The sequence below is a fragment of the Anomalospiza imberbis genome, chromosome 23, assembly GCF_031753505.1.
Source record: "Anomalospiza imberbis isolate Cuckoo-Finch-1a 21T00152 chromosome 23, ASM3175350v1, whole genome shotgun sequence".
Classification (NCBI taxonomy): Eukaryota; Metazoa; Chordata; class Aves; order Passeriformes; family Viduidae; genus Anomalospiza; species Anomalospiza imberbis.
The window spans coordinates 7329311-7350513 of NC_089703.1; the positions used below are offsets into that span (position 1 = coordinate 7329311).

The following is a 21203-nucleotide window of genomic DNA, read 5'->3' on the forward strand; positions in this document are numbered from 1 at the left end:
AGGTAAAGCATTTGTTATGGAAAAATAAAAAAAAAAAAAAAAAAAAAAAAAGGGGGGGAAAATAAAGGGAAAAAAAAAAACAAAACCACCACAACCCTGCAGTCTTTAGAGCGTTCTGAACTTCCCAGGCCAATAACAACCTACCCACGCCTCACCTACCAAGTCGATCCAACTTCTAAAAAAAAAAAAAAAAATTAAATAAAAACAACTGGAGCAACCCAAAGCGAACAAGAGAATTAAGCCAAGCCTTTCCTCCATCCAGGCAGTTATCGTTAGCCAGGTAACAATCAACTTGCAGAGCAGCCTTAGTTCTCCTGCTGGGAGTACAACTTGTAAGGCACCGAGTCACCCGATCCGTCGGCTCCGGGGGGCACGGGGGGCACTCACCGCGGCTCCGGCTGCGGGCGAGCCCCGAGCCCGAGCCCCGAGCCCGAGCCCTGCCCCGCTGCCGGCGGCGGAGCCCGGCGGGAGGAGCGGCAGCAGCAGCAGGAGCAGGAGGAGGAGGAGGAGGAGGAGGAGGAGGAGGGCTCCGGGAAGGGCAGGCACGGAGGAAGCGGGGCCGGCAGGCGCAGCTGGTGAACAAAAGGAGGCCCCTCCGCCGCCGAGCAGCTGCGGCCGGAGCCGAGCGGAGCGTCCCGGGCCCGCCGCCCCCGCCCGGCCCCGCGCACCGGCCCGGCCCCGCGCACCGGCCCGGCGCGCTGCGCTGCGCTGCCGCGGCGGGCTCGGCACCGGCTCTCGCCCGGCCCCGCTCCGCCTCCCGCCGGAACCGGGAGCCCCGTGATTGATGGCAGCGCTGGAACAGCGCGCTCAGCGGGAAATGGCATGGGCGAGCGGAGCGGCGAGCATCCCCCGGGCCCGCAGCACGGGGGTGGGGATGTAAGGCAGCCCCGGCACGGCGAGGAAGCGATGCTGGCCGGGGCCACGTGCTGAGACACTTTGCACGGGGATTTGGCTGCGCTGCCTTCAATTAGTGAGCCATTTTGTTCAAAATCTTCCCTACGACGCCTTCCTTCCCCCCATTAGGAGCAGTAATTCGTCTGATTTTAATTGGATTTTTTATAAAGAAGGAATATTTATCTGACTGTGCATCTCCACGCAAACCTGTAACTCATCTCCCAATGTCCTGTGTTGGTCCTCAACACCACAACCGTGACCTTTCAGTTGTCAGTACCGCCTTAATTTTAGAGCTATTTCCCTTGCAGAATAACATGCAAAACAAGTCATCTATGTAATCCATTACCTTGGGGCAACATACACTTTATTCCTGCCGAGCAAATCCATTTCCTAGCCGTACAGTAATATTTTACCTATAAAATAAATATGGGAGTTCACCACAGACAAGCTAGTTTTACAAAGCCAAGTTAAAAATAAAAAAAGGAAAAAAATGATAATCATTAAGGTTCATAGACCCGGTTAATTAGAGCAACACCCTCAAGTACTGCCTGCCAACTTCATCTTTCCAGAGGATGCTAATTATTTGTAGTTGTGTATCTTCCTGCTATTTATCCATGCCCATTTCTACCATTTTCATACTAGAGCCCAGGAGTCCTTCAGCAGACAAAGATCTAAGTTTGAAATTTATTCTGTACTTTCTAGAAATAGCTCCCTAAAAGCTGATTAATTCCAACGCGCCCTCGCCGCGTCGCAGGGCTGCTGTGATCAATACAAATTGAGGGTGGTGCAGCAAGAGCTGCACTCCTGCAATATTCATGGTACAACAGCTCCTGAACTTGGCCAGAGCTGGTGCAAAACACGCTCTGTAACCAAGGAGCCGTGTGATAGCCCCAAACCTGCCAGAGCTGAAACTCAATCCTCCAGTCAGCACAAAGCCACCACACCGCGTTTACCCTCGCTCCTCAATTTCCTGATCAAATGTGGCCCAACACCTGGCAGATGGTAGAAGGGAACTCACTGCTTCACTCCTAATGACTTCCAAAAGAGCTCTCCAGCAGGAAGTTAATTCAGGCCAGGTTTCATCATTTGAAAAATACCCTGTTTGATGGTTGTTGTTCAAAAATACCTTATCCCTCTAGGGCAGGTGACTCAGCCAGCTTGAATCACAAATCCCTAAAGTCGGTATATATTGGGAAAATGCACTCAGATAATACAAATAAATTTTAAATGCGTGGATTTCTTTGTATCCCGTTAGGATGAAAGTTGTCCAAACAGTGCAGAGCACAGCATCTGGCAGTCTGAGCACAGCAACAGAACTGGAGACTATTCTTGAATCTCAGACACTGTCTTGCAAATCCAACACAAACCAACTTCTGAATTCAGCAGTGTGCGAGATGGCAGAGAAATCATCTCAAGTCCCATCTGTTTGTATACAGCATTCTGGAGATCCTTGAATGAGCAGAACAGCCACAGCACTCAATCACCGACATCAGAGACAACTCAACTTTCACTAATTGGCTTTCCTAGGAGATATGGAGATCTGCCCCCATTTCAGAGACTAACATAAAAAAACATGCACAGAGTACAGCCTCAAGCTCCATTTTGCAATAGAGACTTTTTATCTTTTGAAAATAGACTATAAAAGATCTTTTCCTGGCCATGAAATACACCTTTGCTAGCCACAGCATTATAAACTTACAACAGCATTTCTTTTTGTATCCCTTGTGAAAGCTGGATATCTGAAAATGGGGGTGGGAGGGGAATGTGAGTTACACATTCACAAAGCCCATCAAGACCAGGCAAAATCTACTTCCACACGGATCAGGAAAATACTCTGGAAAGAGGAGACCTTGAGTGGAGATTCCCTGGATGGACAGGGCTGGAACCACTGCCCAGAGACCTCTCACTGCACTCTGTGGTGTTTGGTCCAGCATGCATCAGTCCTCTGGTGTTGCACAATGAAACACAGCTCGACTCCAGCGCCTGCAAAATCCATCCCAGCTTTCTTGGCAGGCTCCATTTATCAAAACAAGCCTGTCATGTCGAGTACCATTAACAGATAATGAACTGAGACAAGGGATGCAGTTACAAGCAAAGCACTCCGCATGCTACAGGCCTGAGCACACAGCCAAGGGAGCTGATATTTACTATAAACATCATAATTAAATAGAACACCTAGCTGAAGAAACATTAAGGTCGTGACAATAAACAACAGAAGCTGGAAATCTGAAGAAATAAGGCTTTGACTTGCTGTCAGTAATTCCTGACACTGCTCAAAGGCGTGTGCACATCCAGCCCTGCACACCTTCTCTTCTCGCAGCGAAAATCTGGGAAGCACCTGTTAACTCACAGCTTTGGCTTTCAGCGCTTCCCCGAATCCTGTAACACTTTGTATCCTGTACCCACGCACTTCAGCTCATGAAAGATTGAGCACTGAGAAGTGACAGACAGTGTATCTTCAAAGGGCTGGAAAATGTGCTGCTTTCGAGACACACGACTCATAACAAACGCGAATAATTCATAACTTCGCACCGCTCCGACCCTATTGGAAGAATATTAAACACAGACACACAAATTGGAGGAATATTAAATAAAGATGTAATCCCTCCAAGACACAAGACCTATCAATCAGCAGCATTCCCCACTTCTGACAGAATGAGCCATCGAGCACACATAAACATTCCACCCGCTGGAAAAACCGCTCCAAAGGAGCAATTCCGGCTCTCCCAGGTATCCAAACACTTGGAACACCAACTAGCCATAAACAGGCTTAATGAGATTATACAGATTAAACGGGTACATTAAGTTGTTTTTTTCAGAGGTACCACAAACCCTTGGGAGCAGCTCCCTCTGACTCGGGGCTCACCCACGCAGTCAGGTTTTAAAGCAGGCTGGAGAACACCGGTGGCTCGCACGGACTGAACACAAAGAAGCCTTAAACTCCTCTTAGGAACACATGGAGACACGGACACAACAAGTGTTTCCTAAAAGCCAATCCAACACAACTTCCCAGCTTAGGCAAGCAGGGAGGCTAACCCCCTGCTAAGCTGGACCTATTTTTAAAAGGGGACTTAACACTGCCTTCAGAGCTCCACTAAATCAAGCTCTCCCCTCGGATGTGGCCTTGGGCAGGGGGGAAGAGGAAGGGAGTAGGTTCATGGAGAACAAAGTAACAGCTTCATGTTGTCCCAACAGTGTTTTCCTTGTGTGTCATCAGTCGCAGTGCTCATCACAGGTTTCCCGGTCTCTGTCAGTGGTGTAACCCCAGCCAAAACCCCCACGGTACCTCCAAGTAAAGCAAAAACCTGACACAGAGGCAGCTTAAACTGAAAGTGAGCTGGAGAATTCCAGGGGCCAGCGGTCACCTGGAGATCTCTCAGCAGGGGAGAGGAATCGCTGGCTGGGCTGCCAGCAGGAAAGGTCACCTCCCTCTGCTCCCAGCAGCAGCCCTGAGTGTCTGTAACCCATTTCTGATTGTTTGCACTTGGACATCAAAGCACCTGGGCCCTATCTAAACACAAAACCTTTGGTCAGGTGAGAGGTGAGGCTCTGTTCCTGTGTAAATAATGCGCTGTTTTCTTGGCACAAACAGCGAGAGGAACCGATGCCCAGCTCTTGACAAGACAGTTACTGCTGTCTACACACAAATTTCTTCAAATCCGCTCGCAGCAGAAGTCTTGCCTGCACTTGCAGATCTGTGAGCACCCACAGGAAACCTGCTCTGAGCTGCAGCAGCCACAGCACCAACCCAGCCCCTGCTCCACAGTTACACCAGGGTGCTTCTCCACGCTGCTGAACGCAGCCTGTGAGAGGAAAGCCAGGGCACCGCTGTTCCTGCCCCAGCACAACCCAAAGGCCGTTTGGTGCTGCAGTGCCAGCCCAGGGAGGCTGTAAATGCTGTCAACTCTGCTGCAAACTCTGCACACAGCTAAACAGCCACGGCCACTTCCGCTGCACCACATTTACACACACAGCACTTCTTACAAACCAGCGTGCCAAGGGTTATTTTCATCTACACTGTAACTGCTGGCATTGGGATGAGCCATTTCCTTGCCTCTCTCCAATCCCCAAAAGGAACCTGCACCCTTTTACACACCATGGACCTTAAGAGGCTTGGCTTTTTTTGCCGGGTTAGATTTTGTTTTGCTGGGATGAGGTTTCCCCTGTTAAACCAAATTACCAACACTGTCGCACATTTTATGGCTCAAGAACTGTGGCTCCTTCCCTGTACTTACCTGGTGCTCAGGATGTTCCAGGTGACCTCTGGCCAAGCTCTAAGTCCTCACAGGTCCTGTTAAACTCCAGCACACATCAGCACTCTGGGGTCAGAGCCCTCCCAAGCACAGAAGAGTGTGAGGAACTTCAGCCTCTTCTTAAGGACCCCTGGGCCCCACAGTTGCAGGCGATGCCCTCCTGGAACTGTCACCAGCAACTGCCCCGGTGGCAGTCCTGCAGGGTCACACCTCTGACAAACCCCAGCTGACCACTCAGGCACGCAGCTCAAGCAAAGCACAAACACAGAGCAAAGCCTCCCACAGAAATAAACCCAGCTCACTGCCAGCACCTGTGCTCCTTGCTGCTCCTCAGGAGGTGAAAGCTGCCTGGGATTGCCCCTCAGCCTTGGAGCTGTGACACAGCCCAAAACTGCCACTGGCACAGGATCCCTGAGAAGGGGGACAAGGACACAGGGCTGCTTAACTGCACTCTGTGTGTGCCTGGGAGAAATCCCCTGGGCTGTTTGTGCACAGCATCCTGTGCACGCTGCCTTTCTGTCACAGCAACACTGGCTCCCCCAGGGAGCTGTGAAGACGAAAGCAGTTCACATGATAACAGTGAGAAAAGCAGGGTTTTACAGGAAGGCCTGGCTTAGGAAGTGTTGGGGAAAACAAACAAACCAAAAATACCAGAAAAAACCCAAACAACCAACCACAGCCCAACAAGAAAGAGCCCAGCCCTGTCAGAGCTCACTCCCAGGTGCCCATACAATGGAAAGAGTGTTCCCAGCAGTGCCAGCCCAGCCCCTGCTCCCTGCTCTCCCCCCTGAACACCCACAGCTCTGCCAGGACAGAAACCCCAGACCCCAAACCCTGCTGAAACCCCGACCCCAAACCCTCCTGAACCCCCAACTGTGCCAGGACAGAAACCCCAGACCCCAAACCCTGCTGAAACCCCGACCCCAAACCCTCCTGAACCCCCAACTGTGCCAGGACAGAAACCCCAGACCCCAAACCCTGCTGAAACCCTGACCCCAAACCCTCCTGAACCCCCAACTCTGCCAGGACAGAAACCCCAGACTCCAAACCCTGCTGAAACCCTGACCCCAAACCCTCCTGAACCCCTAACTCTGCCAGGACAGAAACCCCAGACCCCAAACCCTGCTGAAACCCCGACCCCAAACCCTCCTGAACCCCCAACTCTGCCAGGACAGAAACCCCAGACCCCAAACCGAACTGAAACCCTGACCCCAAACTCTCCTGAAACCCCAACTGTGCCAGGACAGAAACCCCAGACCCCAAACCCTGCTGAAACCCCGACCCCAAACCCTCCTGAACCCCCAACTGTGCCAGGACAGAAACCCCAGACCCCAAACCCTGCTGAAACCCCGACCCCAAACCCTCCTGAACCCCTAACTCTGCCAGGACAGAAACCCCAGACCCCAAACCCTGCTGAAACCCTGACCCCAAACCCTCCTGAACCCCCAACTGTGCTAGGACAGAAACCCCAGACCCCAAACCCTCCTGAACCCCCAGCTGTGCCAGGACAGAAACCCCTGAGCCCAGCCCCCTGTGGCCAAGCAGAAGCAAACCTGAGGCAGAGAAGGGGGGACAGAATTCAGCCAGAAGTACAGGATGCTTTTTCTGGGAAGACAGAAGGGGGGAAAATAAATCACTTTTTTTTCTGGTACTTCTCCTCTGGTTTGTTTCCTCTTCTCTGTAGGGACCAACACTTAAATTCAAAAGGGTTTCTGTAAAAAATCCCTGCCCTGGGAAACTCCAGATTACAGAATGGTAAACTGTAAGCCAAGAATATTAAAACAAAATGCAGTGTGTCTGCCAGATTTTGTGGTACTTACGGCAAGACACCAACCTGTTCAGCAGCTTCTTGAATTTAACACAAAGGAATGCACACAACTCATTTTAGAACGTATTATCTTACATAGAACAAAAAAAAAATCCAAATATTTGTCAAAAAAACTCATTTAAAAGGAAAAATTTACATACTTGAAATTGTAACAAATGGATTAAAACCAACAAGAAGCTCTTTGTTCTCAGATGAATATAAAAAAGCAAACAAAATAAAATTCTCAATAGTTAAATGTGTGTGGGAGGGGTGAAGCCAAAGGAGGGAAGGAAGAATTAAGCAATTGCATCTTTTTCAGCTCTATCAAAGCAGCTGTAAAACAATGGGAGTTTGCCTGTTCTTCCCTCCAGTTTAAACGAAAAGTAACTCAGGGAATGGAAAACTTGATACCTCCATCAAGAGCCTGTGGAATGTTTAAACTATTATAGCATAAAGCATGCTCGTACTCACGCTGAAGGAAATGACTCCCAAATGCTTCCTCTGCAATCTTCTTTCCAGAGCCAGACAGATCCTTTACCAAGGGATTTTCTCAACACAGAAATGGAACTAACAGAGATGTAAAATTTGCAAAGGATTTACAGCCTTTTATTGAGATCACAGAGGAGAGGGGAACTGAGGCTGCAGCTCAGTTTTTGGAGCCGTAATCACTCACACATTCAAAGGCCTCTGAAAATTCAAATGGCTTTTTTTTTTTTTTTTTAACAAGTGACAACAACCACAGGATGTGACCGTACCTATAATAACCTCTCCCTCCAGACAGGGAGATAAGCTCTAAAAACAGGAAGCTTCTACTGTAATCTTGAAAAAATATCAACAGTCTGAAACCACTCAGCTCCCGTTCAGTTACAGGAGGAAGGAACTCTTCCCTTCCCAAAGTCTCAGCACAAGGTACTCAGTGGGTGGAACTCATCCAGGCTTTGCTCCTCCACACCTCCCCAGAATCCCCAAAACATGGAATCATGCAGAGATTCTCACTTTATCCCTCTTCTCTTCCCTCCACAGCTTCTGAGAGTAAGCAAACTAGACAGCCTCACTCCCACAGGAAGCATTATTATTTTAGCAGTTTGCTGGACTCGTTTTGGTTTGTTTTTTCTCCAGCAGACAGGGATTTACTGGTGCAGGGCTGCGTTTCACACAGCACTCAGTCTGCAGCCACCTACACAGGAACTTTGAGTCAACTGAAAGGAAGCAGCAGATTTTTGATAGCTGCTATCAACCAATTAACAGCCAAAAAAGCTTTTCAAAATTAGTTTCACAATGTTGCTCACACTGGAGATGAGGAGGTGGCAATAGCCAAGCAGGGCTTACACCAACTTAGCAAACACTCTCAAAAGCAAAGGATCCTGCTGTATATCTCAGCATAAATCAGCTCCATGCTGCTTGGCAACACAATGCACGTTTTCCTTTCAGTATGCAACATAAAACAACAGAATCACACTGAAGGCTTAAAAATCCCATTCTCATGGCTGTGTCCTGACACTGAACTTCCTTCAAATTCTCAAGTAAAACACACAATAGTCTTAACTCCATTTATGTTGGTTTCATGTGTACTTCAGCTACTACAGGAATGTTTAAATTCTGTATTTTTAGGAAGGCTAAACCTGCAACACATCAGTTTTTCCTTTACACGGTTCCTTCAGTGGCCTATTAAAGATTTCAACATAAAAGGCATCCCAGGTGTTCTATTTAGCTTCTTGTGATACAGAGATAAAACAGCAAAAACTTCAAATACATAACCCCCACCAGGATGAGGCAACCAAATAATTCCAAGGCATCCTAGCAGTAAGGATGTGTGAGAGGATTCAGTGGAATTTCCTTGGAAGTCCCTGCAGCAAGCTGCAAAATACCAGAGCCCCATTCCCCGCCACGCTAAGCCGTGTCCCAGGCATTACAGCTGGGATGAAATAACCTCCTGCAGACTGCACAGCCAGCCCTGAAACACGCGCCCAGAGGGTCAATTCCATAAAACAACCATTCATTTAAGGAAGTCCTTAGGTGTCCTGCATGAAACCCACAGGCAGAACAAACCCTCCTGGAGCAAGGGACGGGGGGGCTCCAGAGGATGGGAGGCAATTCCCAATGGAACAGCAAAGCTTTGGAGCCAGCAGACACTGCAGAAGCCTCTGAACAAGAAGGGCCCGAGCTGTGCCCGGGCTGCAGGGAGGTGCCAGGGCATTGCCATCTGGTGCCAGCCTTAAACCACAGTGGGAGCCCACCCGGGCACTGCACACCAAGGGAAGAGCTGGGATGGCAACTGGAAATGGGATTTCAGTGCTGCCAGCAGCCCCACGGAGAGCACCGAGGGAGAGAGACTCCACCAAGCACAGGAACCCATAAAGCACAGGAATCCATAAAGCACAGGAACCCACGGAGCACGGGAACCCACAGAGCACAGGAACCCACGGAACACAGGAACCCACGGAGCACAGGAATCCATAAAGCACAGGAACCCACAGAGCACAGGAGCCCACAGAGCACAGGAACCCACGGAGCACAGGAACCCACGGAGCACAGGAACCCACGGAGCACAGGAGCCCACGGAGCACAGGAACCCACGGAACACAGGAACCCACGGAACACAGGAACCCACGGAACACAGGAACCCATAAAGCACAGGAACCCACGGAGCACAGGAATCCATAAAGCACAGGAACCCACAGAACACAGGAGCCCACAGAGCACAGGAGCCCACAGAGCACAGGAGCCCACAGAGCACGGGAACCCACGGAGCACAGGAACCCACAGAGCACAGGAATCCATAAAGCACAGGAGCCCACAGAGCACAGGAACCCACGGAGCACAGGAACCCACGGAGCACAGGAACCCATAAAGCACAGGAACCCATAAAGCACAGGAATCCATAAAGCACAGGAACCCACGGAGCACAGGAACCCATAAAGCACAGGAGCCCACAGAGCACAGGAACCCACAAAGCACAGGAACCCACAGAGCACAGGAACCCACAGAGCACAGGAATCCATAAAGCACAGGAACCCACAGAGCACAGGAATCCACGGAGCACAGGAATCCATAAAGCACAGGAACCCACAGAGCACAGGAACCCACGGAGCACAGGAATCCATAAAGCACAGGAATCCACGGAGCACAGGAACCCACAGAGCACAGGAATCCATAAAGCACAGGAACCCACGGAGCACAGGAACCCACGGAGCACAGGAATCCATAAAGCACAGGAACCCACGGAGCACAGGAGCCCACGGAGCACAGGAATCCATAAAGCACAGGAACCCACAGTGCACAGGAATCCATAAAGCACAGGAACCCACGGAGCACGGGAACCCACGGAGCACAGGAACCCATAAAGCACAGGAACCCATAAAGCACAGGAACCCATAAAGCACAGGAACCCACGGAGCACAGGAACCCACGGAGCACAGGAACCCACGGAGCACAGGAATCCATAAAGCACAGGAACCCACAGGGCACAGGAATCCACGGAACACAGAGCTCAGCAACATCCCGGGAAAGCCCTGAACGTGCCCAGCTCCCCTCAGCTGCCAGTGCCCTCATGGACTGAGCCATGGACCAGGGAAGAAATGAAGGGGCATGGAAAGGGCACAGGGACCCAGGGGGGCTCAGGAACCCACTGGAGGGCTCAAGAACCCAGAGGAGGATCAGGAACCCAGAGGAGGATCAGGAACCCAGAGGAGGACATAGGAACACAGAAGGGGCTCAGGCAGATCCCAACTTGTGATTCCCAGAGCAAACCATGAGCACCTTCGCTTTCTGAGCTCTGTCTGGGTTTGGAGAGGTGAATGACAGGAACTGCTCAATTTTCATGCTAATGTTTTATCAGAAAGAAGTATACATGTCACATCATGAGCTCGTTAACAATCCATTCCTAAGACTTGTAGTAAAGCTTGGCAGGCAACTTCCTCATGAAATGAGATTTGCTGCTTTGCTTTTTAGGATCTGAACATGCCGGTGTGGCACATCAAGAGGTAAAATCGTAATTTAAAGGTTACACTTTGTTCCAGTTTCATAGAATCAGCATTAAGCAGTCACAGAACACACGCCAGGTTATCCATTTCGTTCTTTATTACCTTCAGCCATCAAGTTCCAGGAGGAAAACTCTGAAATCACTCATCTGCTGTAGCACACGTCTGTGTAACTTCATACGCAGGTAAACATGCAGCTGTCATTCCTCTCACTACTCCCTTCCCAAGGAAATCTCCCCTTTGGGGTTCCAGGAGCCAGCCAGGAAACTCTATTTGAAATGTATCTGAAATAAGCAGAGCTCGCTGGACAAACGAGGTCAAGAACAAGGCTGACAATCGCCTTAGATTCAGTTCTTGGAATGAAAAGACAAAGTCCCTTTCATGGCTTCCACTACAAAGAAACCCATCATTAGACCTCATTTTTGTCAGTTCATACAAAGGCTGAAGATACAGACAATTGGTGTTTAAAAGAAAAGCCTTTGAAATCAAATGGCTCCCAAGAATATCCCTCCATCCATGGCAGATGGAAACTTTCCTCCCTTCCCTTGTCAGTGCAGCTGAAGGTGGCACACACCACGTTTTCCTCATTAGCTCCAGACCTGGGCTGGGCTCTTTGGTTTGTTTGTGGGCTTGGTGGTTGCTTTTGTTTTTTAAATAACCTTTAAGACATCTCTCTGTTGATTAAACCATTTTCATCCTTCAATGAGTTTGATTCCTATTAGTTCAGACTGCAGAGAAGACATTGATTTTTACTATGCTCAGGATCAAGAGAAGTAACAGCTTTTCCAATTAAACAACTGCTCACCACGTTAAGTAGAAAAATATGTCCACAGCAATAATGTGCAAGCATCCAGAGCACTCTGCAATGCCAACAACAGCTCACACACATGCTTGTAATAACTTTAACCTTTAACTCAGGAAAAGGAAAACTCCATGAATTACAGGCAGTTCAGCCCCAGTTAACTCTGCTGATAAGAAGCTGGAGCACTGAGAGAGGCTCAGAATTACAGACAACTCATCTTCCAGCTCAGAATTATCATCATTACACCACACAAATCACCACACTGGGCTCCCACCTACTAAAATAGAAATCACAACCAGAAATGGTCAGAGGCTGCTGCTTCCCCTCTCAAATGAAGCTTTTATACCGAACAAATCCATACAGCTCTTGTGTTACAGCCTTTCACAGAGTTGCACTGTAAATCAAATATTTTATTCCACACCCTGCAGCTATTTCCACATTTAATAACTGACATGGGAGACAAGTTTTAATCTCCATCAGGCTGAAACAATTACTGTCCTCATAACCACTCAAGTCAGAGGTAAAAATTACGAGATTTCTATTACCCGATTGCATATTCAGGGGGAAACAGTTACATTTTTCCAGAGGAAAAACACAAAGTACTGCAGTGGAACAAAAGAGGAGAGCCCAAACAATCACAGCCCCCGGTTTTTAATGTGCCACAATGGCCACGCACTGCTGGCACTCAAGGCTTTCTTTTAAGCTAGAAAAGAACAGCAACAGCCCTGCCAAAAACCAGCAAAGAGACAAGAGATCTGGACAGATGTGACACTTGCAGATGGAAATATTCCTTGGCCAAAAACTCCAGCTTCAAACTTTTTCTTGGCATCAAGGAAACAATTGCCATGCTTGGAGGAAAAATCAATTAAAACTCAGCCAGAAATAGAGACCTGGGAGTCACCCTGTGCTGAAGCCCAGCCCTGAGCACCATCAGCACCTCGAGGTTTTGCAGTGCCCAGGAAATTCCCTCCCAAGGACGTTTGGGGCAGGGTCACAGGACTGGAAAATGAAAGGAGAAGATGAAAGTGTCACACAGACACTTACAGCCAACAGCAAAAAAAAACCCTGTGTGAAATCTCACTGTGGAATTTGTCTGTTATTACATGTTTTACTACCAGTTATTACTGGCTGCTAGAAAGGGATATTAAAAATCACAGCAGGTCAAGACACTGCTTCCTTCTCTATTAATATATTGAGGCAAAAATGCAGTGATTCACCTCCTGTCCAAGAAAGGGAGAAAATGCCATCAAGTTTGAACCATTCATCCTTTTATTTATGCTCTCCAAAGCCCTCCAAAGATACTTAAACATCCAAATTATTTAAATCAGCATGAGAACACGGGGAAGGATGTTAGAGCTCACAGTGCAGGAATCCCCCTAGAGCTAAATAATTAAGCAGCATCTTCCAGAAAAACTCTCCAGGCCAAACTAATATTCAGGTTTCCAATAAAGTGCGAGCCCATGTGCTTGGGGAGGAGGGCAGGAGGGAGGCAGAGAGATTTTTATTGTTTTTCTTCAGCAAAACCTCATCAGTGGCTGTTAAAGAGGGGAAGGAGGCGCTGCCTTGGTTCAGAGCACCCTCTAGAGCCAACTCCTCATCCCTGACACCACTCTGGTGTCCCACTCAGCGCGGCCCCTGCTCCCTGCAGAGCTCTGGAATCAGCAATATTTTACCTTTATATATCGGGAAAGTCAGCAGCGCTTTGCACGCTTCAGGGAATAAATGTATTTCCTAAATTTACACCCAGCGTACATTCATCTCTGCTCTCCCTGAAGTCCTATCCGTGTGCTGATAACAAAATTAGACACCACCTCTGACGAAAGTACAAAGCTATTAAAAATAAGGCACTGTTTCTCAGCTGGAGGAGAATTAGCCACCTCATCCTGAATAAAGACTCGGCTTTCTTTCCCAAGACTTCACATGCACCTTTCACTGAAGTGAATAAAGAAGCTTTTCTGCTTCCCAGATTTTTTATATCAGGCCAAGTATGGATTGCAGGAGCCATCCTTGAACTGGAGTTTTTAATTGTTATTTGTAAGTGAAAGGTTTTAAGGCAGAGGATTTCAGTTAATTAAAATCCACTTAGTTATCAAACTATGACCAAAAGACCCACTTCAACCTCAAACGAGGGTAACTGCAAGTGTGTCATTAAACTCTCACTCACTGATTGTAAACTTTTTGCTTCAAGCAGGTACATGCAAAGGATAAGCGTCACAAGGAGCTGTGCAGAGAGCCTCTAATCAGGAAATATTAATCAATTCAATTATTAGGGATTCATTTCTTCCAAATCTGAGCCCTTAGGAGGCGAAGGGCCCCAGAAAAAGCATTCTGCAGAGTTCCATGATGTCTTTTTGGTTTTATCCCCCAAATCAGGCAGGCTCACAGTGCTGACTGAGGGCACAGAATGAGTTACACAATGCCAGGGATTCCCAGGGAGCTGTGCAGGCAATCCTGAAATAAGGGGGAATGTTGCTCCTTCACCCCACCACCCTCATCCTCACTCAGTGCCAGGGCCACAGGCTCCAGCCCGCGAAGGCAGGGGAACACACAAGGTCAGCTCTGGAGCTTCCCTCACACCCCTGAGACCTGAACCTATCCTTCAGAAAATCTACAATTATCCTTCTCATCTGCCTTGGCGAGGACACTTGTCCTGCATCTGAGGGGATTCAGAGACACCTCCTGAGGACCTTCCTCTGGACTCAGGCAGAACTCAGGGCTGTGAGGACCCAGGGCTACCTCCGAACCACCATTCCTTTAAAGTCAATCACAGGGGAAACGAGGAGTTTAAATAAAATGATTTTTGAAATATTTAAACAAGTTCAACGTAAAGCCAAAGAGGCAGAAGAAAATAATTTGTCTCTTCAACACAAAGTCACTGCCAGGAAAATAAGGATTTGGAAAAGGTCAGAAAAATCCTTGCCAACACAAACAGGCGGAAACGCTGATGTACCAAAAGGATACAGCACGCTTCCATCACAAACTGTCTTCCTCAGAGATACTTGCTGCAAGAGAAGCACAGCTCTTAAGGCCAAAATTAAGTGTCACAGCCAGCCAAGGTATCTGCCAGACTTCCTGCTCACAGGATCTGCAGTTCTACAACTCTCAGTGCAAGCAGCAACGTGAAGTTTTAAGCCCAGGCCTTCTCACAAGTTTCTTTACCTTAGAACATCAACAAATAACTAAGAAGAGTAGCTAAAACCAGCATCTATTGAAAGACAAACCTAGAGCCTCTGATAGCTCCAACCCTCAGTACAGACTCTCCTCAAAAAGGATCAATGGTGCAGCCCCTGTTTTAGCAGAACCCTTTCTTTCTGTAACCCCCCTGCTCTGATTCTGAACGTGAGCAAAAATCACCTGCAATTCCTCTGACAGAGCAGTAATCTTGGTGCCTCTCACATCTTTTGCTAAAGAGCAATTCTTCAGACCTCATTTCCCTTTCACTTGACCAAAATAGAAAGATTAAGGTAAGCCATTTACAGCTCGGAAAAAGAAAACTTATTAAGTGTTATTTTTAACCAGCTACACTGAACTTAAAACCGTTTCCAGAAATTATGCCATGGCTTTCAGCAGCAACATTTATGCCTGCCACAGCTAAAGACTGGGCATTTTCTCCCTCCCTTATATTAATGTGTTTATCCAACCATAATTCCATTAGCATTATGTAACACAGACAATCTTCTTAGGCATTTTGTCATTGTGTCACCCAAAACTCACCCCTGCACACAGGAACACTGACTGTGGAGCTGTGATCTCACCCCCTGTGCTGACACACAGCAACTGGCTGATGCAGAGCTGAGCTGACACCTTCAGCTGCTGAGCAGCTCTGCCTGCATCCTCAGCCAAACCCCTCAGACCACCAGGGTCTCACTGGCCAGGGCATCTCTTCCCCTCACACACTCACAGCATTCAATCATCCTAACACCTGGCATTCTTCCTCTAAGAAAACAACACATGTAATAAAATATTTCATGTTTATCAACTGTCTACCCCTCCCGCACACTGAACACGGCAAGTACTATTTGCAGCTGTGTCTGTAATTTGACATTAATTCCTTAATCTTCTTAAGGCAAGGCAAGCTTGCAGATCATTATGAGGTTATTTAGAAGAGCACATCTCAAGTGTTACATGAAATGTACATTTTATTAAGAAAATAACTCCCATTTTGTGTTTTGTCATTCACACACCTGACAAATAAATCAATCTCCTTCGGAGAGCAATGAGAAGATGCCCTACGAACCATAATTGCAGTGTAATCCTCTTTGGGGTGCACAGTGTCTGCTAACGAGATTGAGTGGCTTTCCCAGTGGCTCAGCAGGACTGTGCCCTTTCCTGACACTATTCCAGTAATAATGCCAGGCCTGGCCAGAGCAGCATCTCCCCTCTGTGTCCTGTCCCACCTGTGACCACCTGGGCCGGCTCCCTGCAGTTTAAATTTTGAACTGTGCTTAAGTTTCCAGAGCAAGATTCACTCAGATGCAAATTTGAATATTTCACTTGCTCATACGATGGCTCCTAAAGCTGATTTTGTGAAAAACAGGATGTGAAAGAGCAGCTACAGCTACCAGCAAAGTATTTCTCGCTAGTTTTACAATCACAAGGCATTTTGTAATTAAATTGCTAATGCTGCAGAACCTAGTTTTGGTCAAATCTACATCTAATTACATTCATCAATTAGCCTGTAATTGCATTTTGCTATTTTTAATTCCTAAGACTTTGCTGGGTATATTTGACAAACTGATATTCCCTGGTTTTGGTTCCTGGGGTGGGGTGGATAAAAATGCCAGACTCCAAAAGAGGCTGAATGGTTTGAAATATCCTTATGTTCTCAAATTCAGGTTTACCTGGGACACAGAAGATGATCTGCAGTGGCCAGAACAGGGACAGAACGAGTGCACACAAGCTGAAAAGGGATTCCAACACTACCCTGCCACATTCTGGTTTCTAGGTACTTCTGAAAGCAGAAGTGAGCTCCTGAAACTTTTTCTTCTGCCTCTGAAAAGCTTGTACCCAAGTGATTACTGTAATTTTCAGGGGAGGCAATCTACCAAAAATAAGGGAAATCCCATTCTGAAATTTTATTTGCACTGTGAGCTCATCTAGTGGAAAGAATGACATTTCAGTAGCTTTTCCTCCAAAACACCAGTGGAAGGAACACAGAGTGAGGAATACTTTGCTTCAGGGTTTTGCCTGAAGGTTCAAGACACAATTATAAAAACAAAGTATGAGCTGAGTAGGAAACATTTTTTGTTGTCTAGCACATAATTAAACAGACAACTTTTGTTTCCAGTATCAAGACACAGCTGAGTTCATGACACAAGGAGCTAAAACTTTGCCAGACGTCCCCACAATGACATAACGACAGCAGAGGGTTTGTTTCTCTGGGAAGGGTTTTGTTTCTAAAAATAAAGGTGCAGATTATCCCACTAGGAATTATCTGCCATTTCCCCACAAGAGCCATCAGCACTGTGGTACTGCACGACTACAACCCCGTAACCCACGCCAGAATCAGCACACTTCAGTTCAAAAAAAAGGTAATTTTAGTGAATGAACAGAGCTTGGCTCGGGATCACAAGAGATGAAATCCCTGCCCTTTGCCTGAGTCACTGCCATTCCCAAGGATGCATCACTCCTCCAGCCCCCAGCACACAGCAGGCTGGCCTGGGGGTGCCAAGAGGATCTGATTCCAAACTAGGGGTATGTCTTCCTCAGGAGCAGCCATACCTTCCTCAGGAGCAGCCATACCTTCCTCAGGAGCAGCCATACCTCCTTCAGGAGCAGCCATACCTTCCTCAGCAGCAGCCATACCTTCCTCAGGAGCAGCCATACCTCCTTCAGGAGCAGCCATACCTCCTTCAGCAGCAGCCATACCTTCCTCAGCAGCAGCCATACCTTCCTCAGGAGCAGCCATACCTTCCTCAGGAGCAGCCATACCTCCTTCAGGAGCAGCCATACCTTCCTCAGCAGCAGCCATACCTCCTTCAGGAGCAGCCACACCTTCCTCAGCAGCAGCCATACCTCCTTCAGCAGCAGCCATACCTTCCTCAGGAGCAGCCATACCTTCTTCTCAGCCTCCTTCAGGAGCAGCCATACCTTCCTCAGCAGCAGCCATACCTTCCTCAGCAGCAGCCACACCTTCCTCAGCAGCAGCCATACCTTCCTCAGCAGCAGCCACACCTTCCTCAGCAGCAGCCATACCTCCTTCAGCAGCAGCCATACCTTCCTCAGGAGCAGCCATACCTTCCTCAGGAGCAGCCATACCTTCCTCAGCAGCAGCCATACCTTCCTCAGCAGCAGCCATACCTCCTTCAGCAGCAGCCATACCTTCCTCAGCAGCAGCCACACCTTCCTCAGCAGCAGCCATACCTCCTTCAGCAGCAGCCATACCTTCCTCAGGAGCAGCCATACCTTCCTCAGCAGCAGCCATACCTTCCTCAGGAGCAGCCATACCTCCTTCAGGAGCAGCCATACCTCCTTCAGCAGCCATACCTTCCTCAGGAGCAGCCATACCTTCCTCAGGAGCAGCCATACCTTCCTCAGGAGCAGCCATACCTTCCTCAGGAGCAGCCATACCTCCTTCAGGAGCAGCCATACCTTCCTCAGGAGCAGCCATACCTTCCTCAGCAGCAGCCATACCTTCCTCAGGAGCAGCCATACCTCCTTCAGGAGCAGCCATACCTCCTTCAGGAGCAGCCATACCTTCCTCAGCAGCAGCCATACCTTCCTCAGCAGCAGCCATACCTCCTTCAGCAGCAGCCATACCTTCCTCAGCAGCAGCCATACCTTCCTCAGCAGCAGCCATACCTTCCTCAGGAGCAGCCATACCTTCCTCAGGAGCAGCCATACCTTCTTCTCAGCCACTGCAGACACGGGCTGCTCTGGAGTGACTCCTGAACCACTCCTGGAATCCTTTAGAAATTATTCCCTAAGCTTGTCAGGGAACAAAGTTTACAGGGATATTTATACAAACTTCCTTCCCAAAGGAGTCAGGACTCCTGTTGAGATAGTGAATTACTCTGGGCACACTTCACCCACAGAAATTCTGCTCTCCGTGATGAGCCAGCAGTAATTGTAACCGAGAAAAACTAATCCCACTTTAAGAACTACTTTTAACGAATTTCAGCTCTACGTGACAATTCTGGTTAAGAATCCAATAACTTTGGTGTTGCAACTGATTAGGATCCAACCAAGTTGGATTTGCTGCCATTTAAATTTCTCAGAATGTCCTAATAAGATCAAGTGTGATCCAATACCAGCAAATACAAGATTTTGATTTTTTTTTTTCCACCAGACACCACAAAAGAAATCTGAGTTATTACCCAAGGTAGCAAACAAGTCAGTACGCCTTCAGCTGTGGTTAGAACCGAAACTGTCAGGCCTCACTTAGCACGTACAGCTCTGCCTTTGCATATTTCTGTGTTTGTCTCACAGCTTATTAAGTTTTGCAAACAAAAGCAGTTGCGCTCTTGCCAACAGATTATCGCGTTTTATTATCAGGGATCACTCTAAAACATCAGTGTACCTACAGAAATAGGAGACTTGAACTGCAAGTGTGTCTGGGCAATGGCAGGGGGGTTTGCTTTGTATCAGCAGCAGGCACACAGGAGCGTTTGGAATTGCAGGCTGGTGTTTTCATCTGCCATGACAGCTGAGGCTGTGTAGATACCAAACACACAGTAAATGCAGCAAGCATTCCTTTTAATAAACTGCCACGGAAAAAGTATGAAAAAAAAATGATTCAAGCTGAGGACATATTGATGGGTACAAAATCCTCGAGGCATTATGCAGCTCACACAGGCTCATGGATCAGGATTATTGCAGCGACCAGAACCCGTCAAAGCCAATTACCCCGGGGAGAGGGGCCGGGGCTCCGAGGCGGCAGGGGCGGCGGCGGCGGAGCTGTCACAGCCAATTACTGCCAATGTTTTATTTATGTCAGGATACACCTGATCAGCCAACAATAAAGCCATTTTAGAAAGGGTGATTACAAAAGCAGAATGCAAAATGGCAACAGCTGGCAGGGAAACGGCAGCCACACGCGAGGGACGCTCGCCACCCAGGACACACAGAGTGGGCTGGGGGACACGGGGGGGACAAGGTGTGCCCCCTGTCCCAGTCCTGTCCCAGTCCTGTCCCGACACCCTGACCAAAGGCTGGCGTGCCCACAACTCCTCTCACACACAGGGACATGCGAATCCACCTCCTACGATGGATTTAAGGAATTACATTTGATATGGAAGGAAACCAGGCAGGGGAGAGGGGGGAGCAGAAAATGCTGACACAGTTTGGAGATAAGCCCACAGAACATCTTTTCTGTGCAACTCCAGCCTTTATTTCAATTGCCCAACTCAACTGACAGAAGAAAAAGGTTATCTGCAGGAAAAATATAGAATTTTTAACATTCTCCAAGGCTTGAGAACCTGCTTTGTACTTATCTGTCTTCATCTTACAATATACTACCTGCATTTTGAAGTTAAACAGATTTAAGTGGACTCAGCATCAGATCCCAAAGAAAATATTGATTTTTTTCCCCACAGATATATAAACTGTGTCTAGTTTTATTCACAGCAATTTCCATTTCTTTCAGGGAAAGGGCACTGTACAGAGCTGCTCTGAATGAACAGATCAGCCCTTATCAGGTGAATATGCAGTGGGGAAATCCCCCTTTAAGCAGCACTGACCTCCCAGGAGAAGCTGTATGAGCCACCGAGCTGGCAGTTGGCACTTACAGATCATTTCCTTCCATTATTTTGCTGCTTTAAGTTCCAGCTGCCAATATTTCCTGTCCTCCCTGCTGGAGGATATATCCTGACCCCATTCCTGAAGCCACCACAGGGAGATGTGCAGGAGATTCCACCCAGCACTGCTCTGGAAATGTGATTTCCACATCACCTCTGCAACAGCCAACAAGCCCAGGTGGGCTGGACAATTTCTGTCTCAAGTATGGTCTTTTTAAGTACCTAAGCTGAATGGTACTCCCAGTATTTTGTAAACTTGAAAAAAATCCATGGAAAAATGGCAAAAAGAAACTGAAAGCCCGAAGACACAGAAACTAAAAACCCCAGGACTACATATACCATTTTAAAAGGTATCAAGAAAGGCAAAGACAGGAGAGAATTGGGTATGGCCTTCCCTGGGAGTGGACTGCAAAGAGTGCAAAAAATGGGCATTTTGGCCCTGAAATCAATTATGAAAGGAATGGCTGTTGGGTGCCAAGCTGAGCACTGGATACTCAGATTCTCCCCTCCCTTTCACATATCATATATGCAATATTCTTCAAAGGGTCGTTTTGTTCACAAGGCAGACATTGTGCAAGTATAGCTGCAGAATAAGGCAGCATTTTAACACAAAAATACACTCCCTGTGTAGAGTTTTGTGTGCACTTTGATACATTTTTAAAAATAATCTGTCCTGTAGGCATTCAAAGGAGCTACATGGGTATCTGCCAATAAATTTCATCTTTATCCTTT

The 21203-nt window shown here is 47.9% G+C and overlaps 1 protein-coding gene across 6 annotated transcripts in view; it reads right to left on the reverse strand.

Moving 5' to 3' along the window:
• RERE (arginine-glutamic acid dipeptide repeats) overlaps nt 1-21203 on the reverse strand; it is a 174643-nt gene that overhangs the window by 134233 nt on the left and 19207 nt on the right. The window contains exon 1 of one of the 6 annotated variants that reach the window (XM_068171472.1): nt 5130-5217. The exons of 3 other annotated variants lie outside the window; for them this stretch is intronic. The gene's annotated coding sequence lies outside the window, so the exon portion shown is untranslated. Of the gene's footprint in view, nt 1-155; nt 292-5129; nt 5218-21203 lie in introns of those variants that run through there. 2 more of the 6 variants (XM_068171474.1, XM_068171475.1) reach the window with 2 other exon arrangements.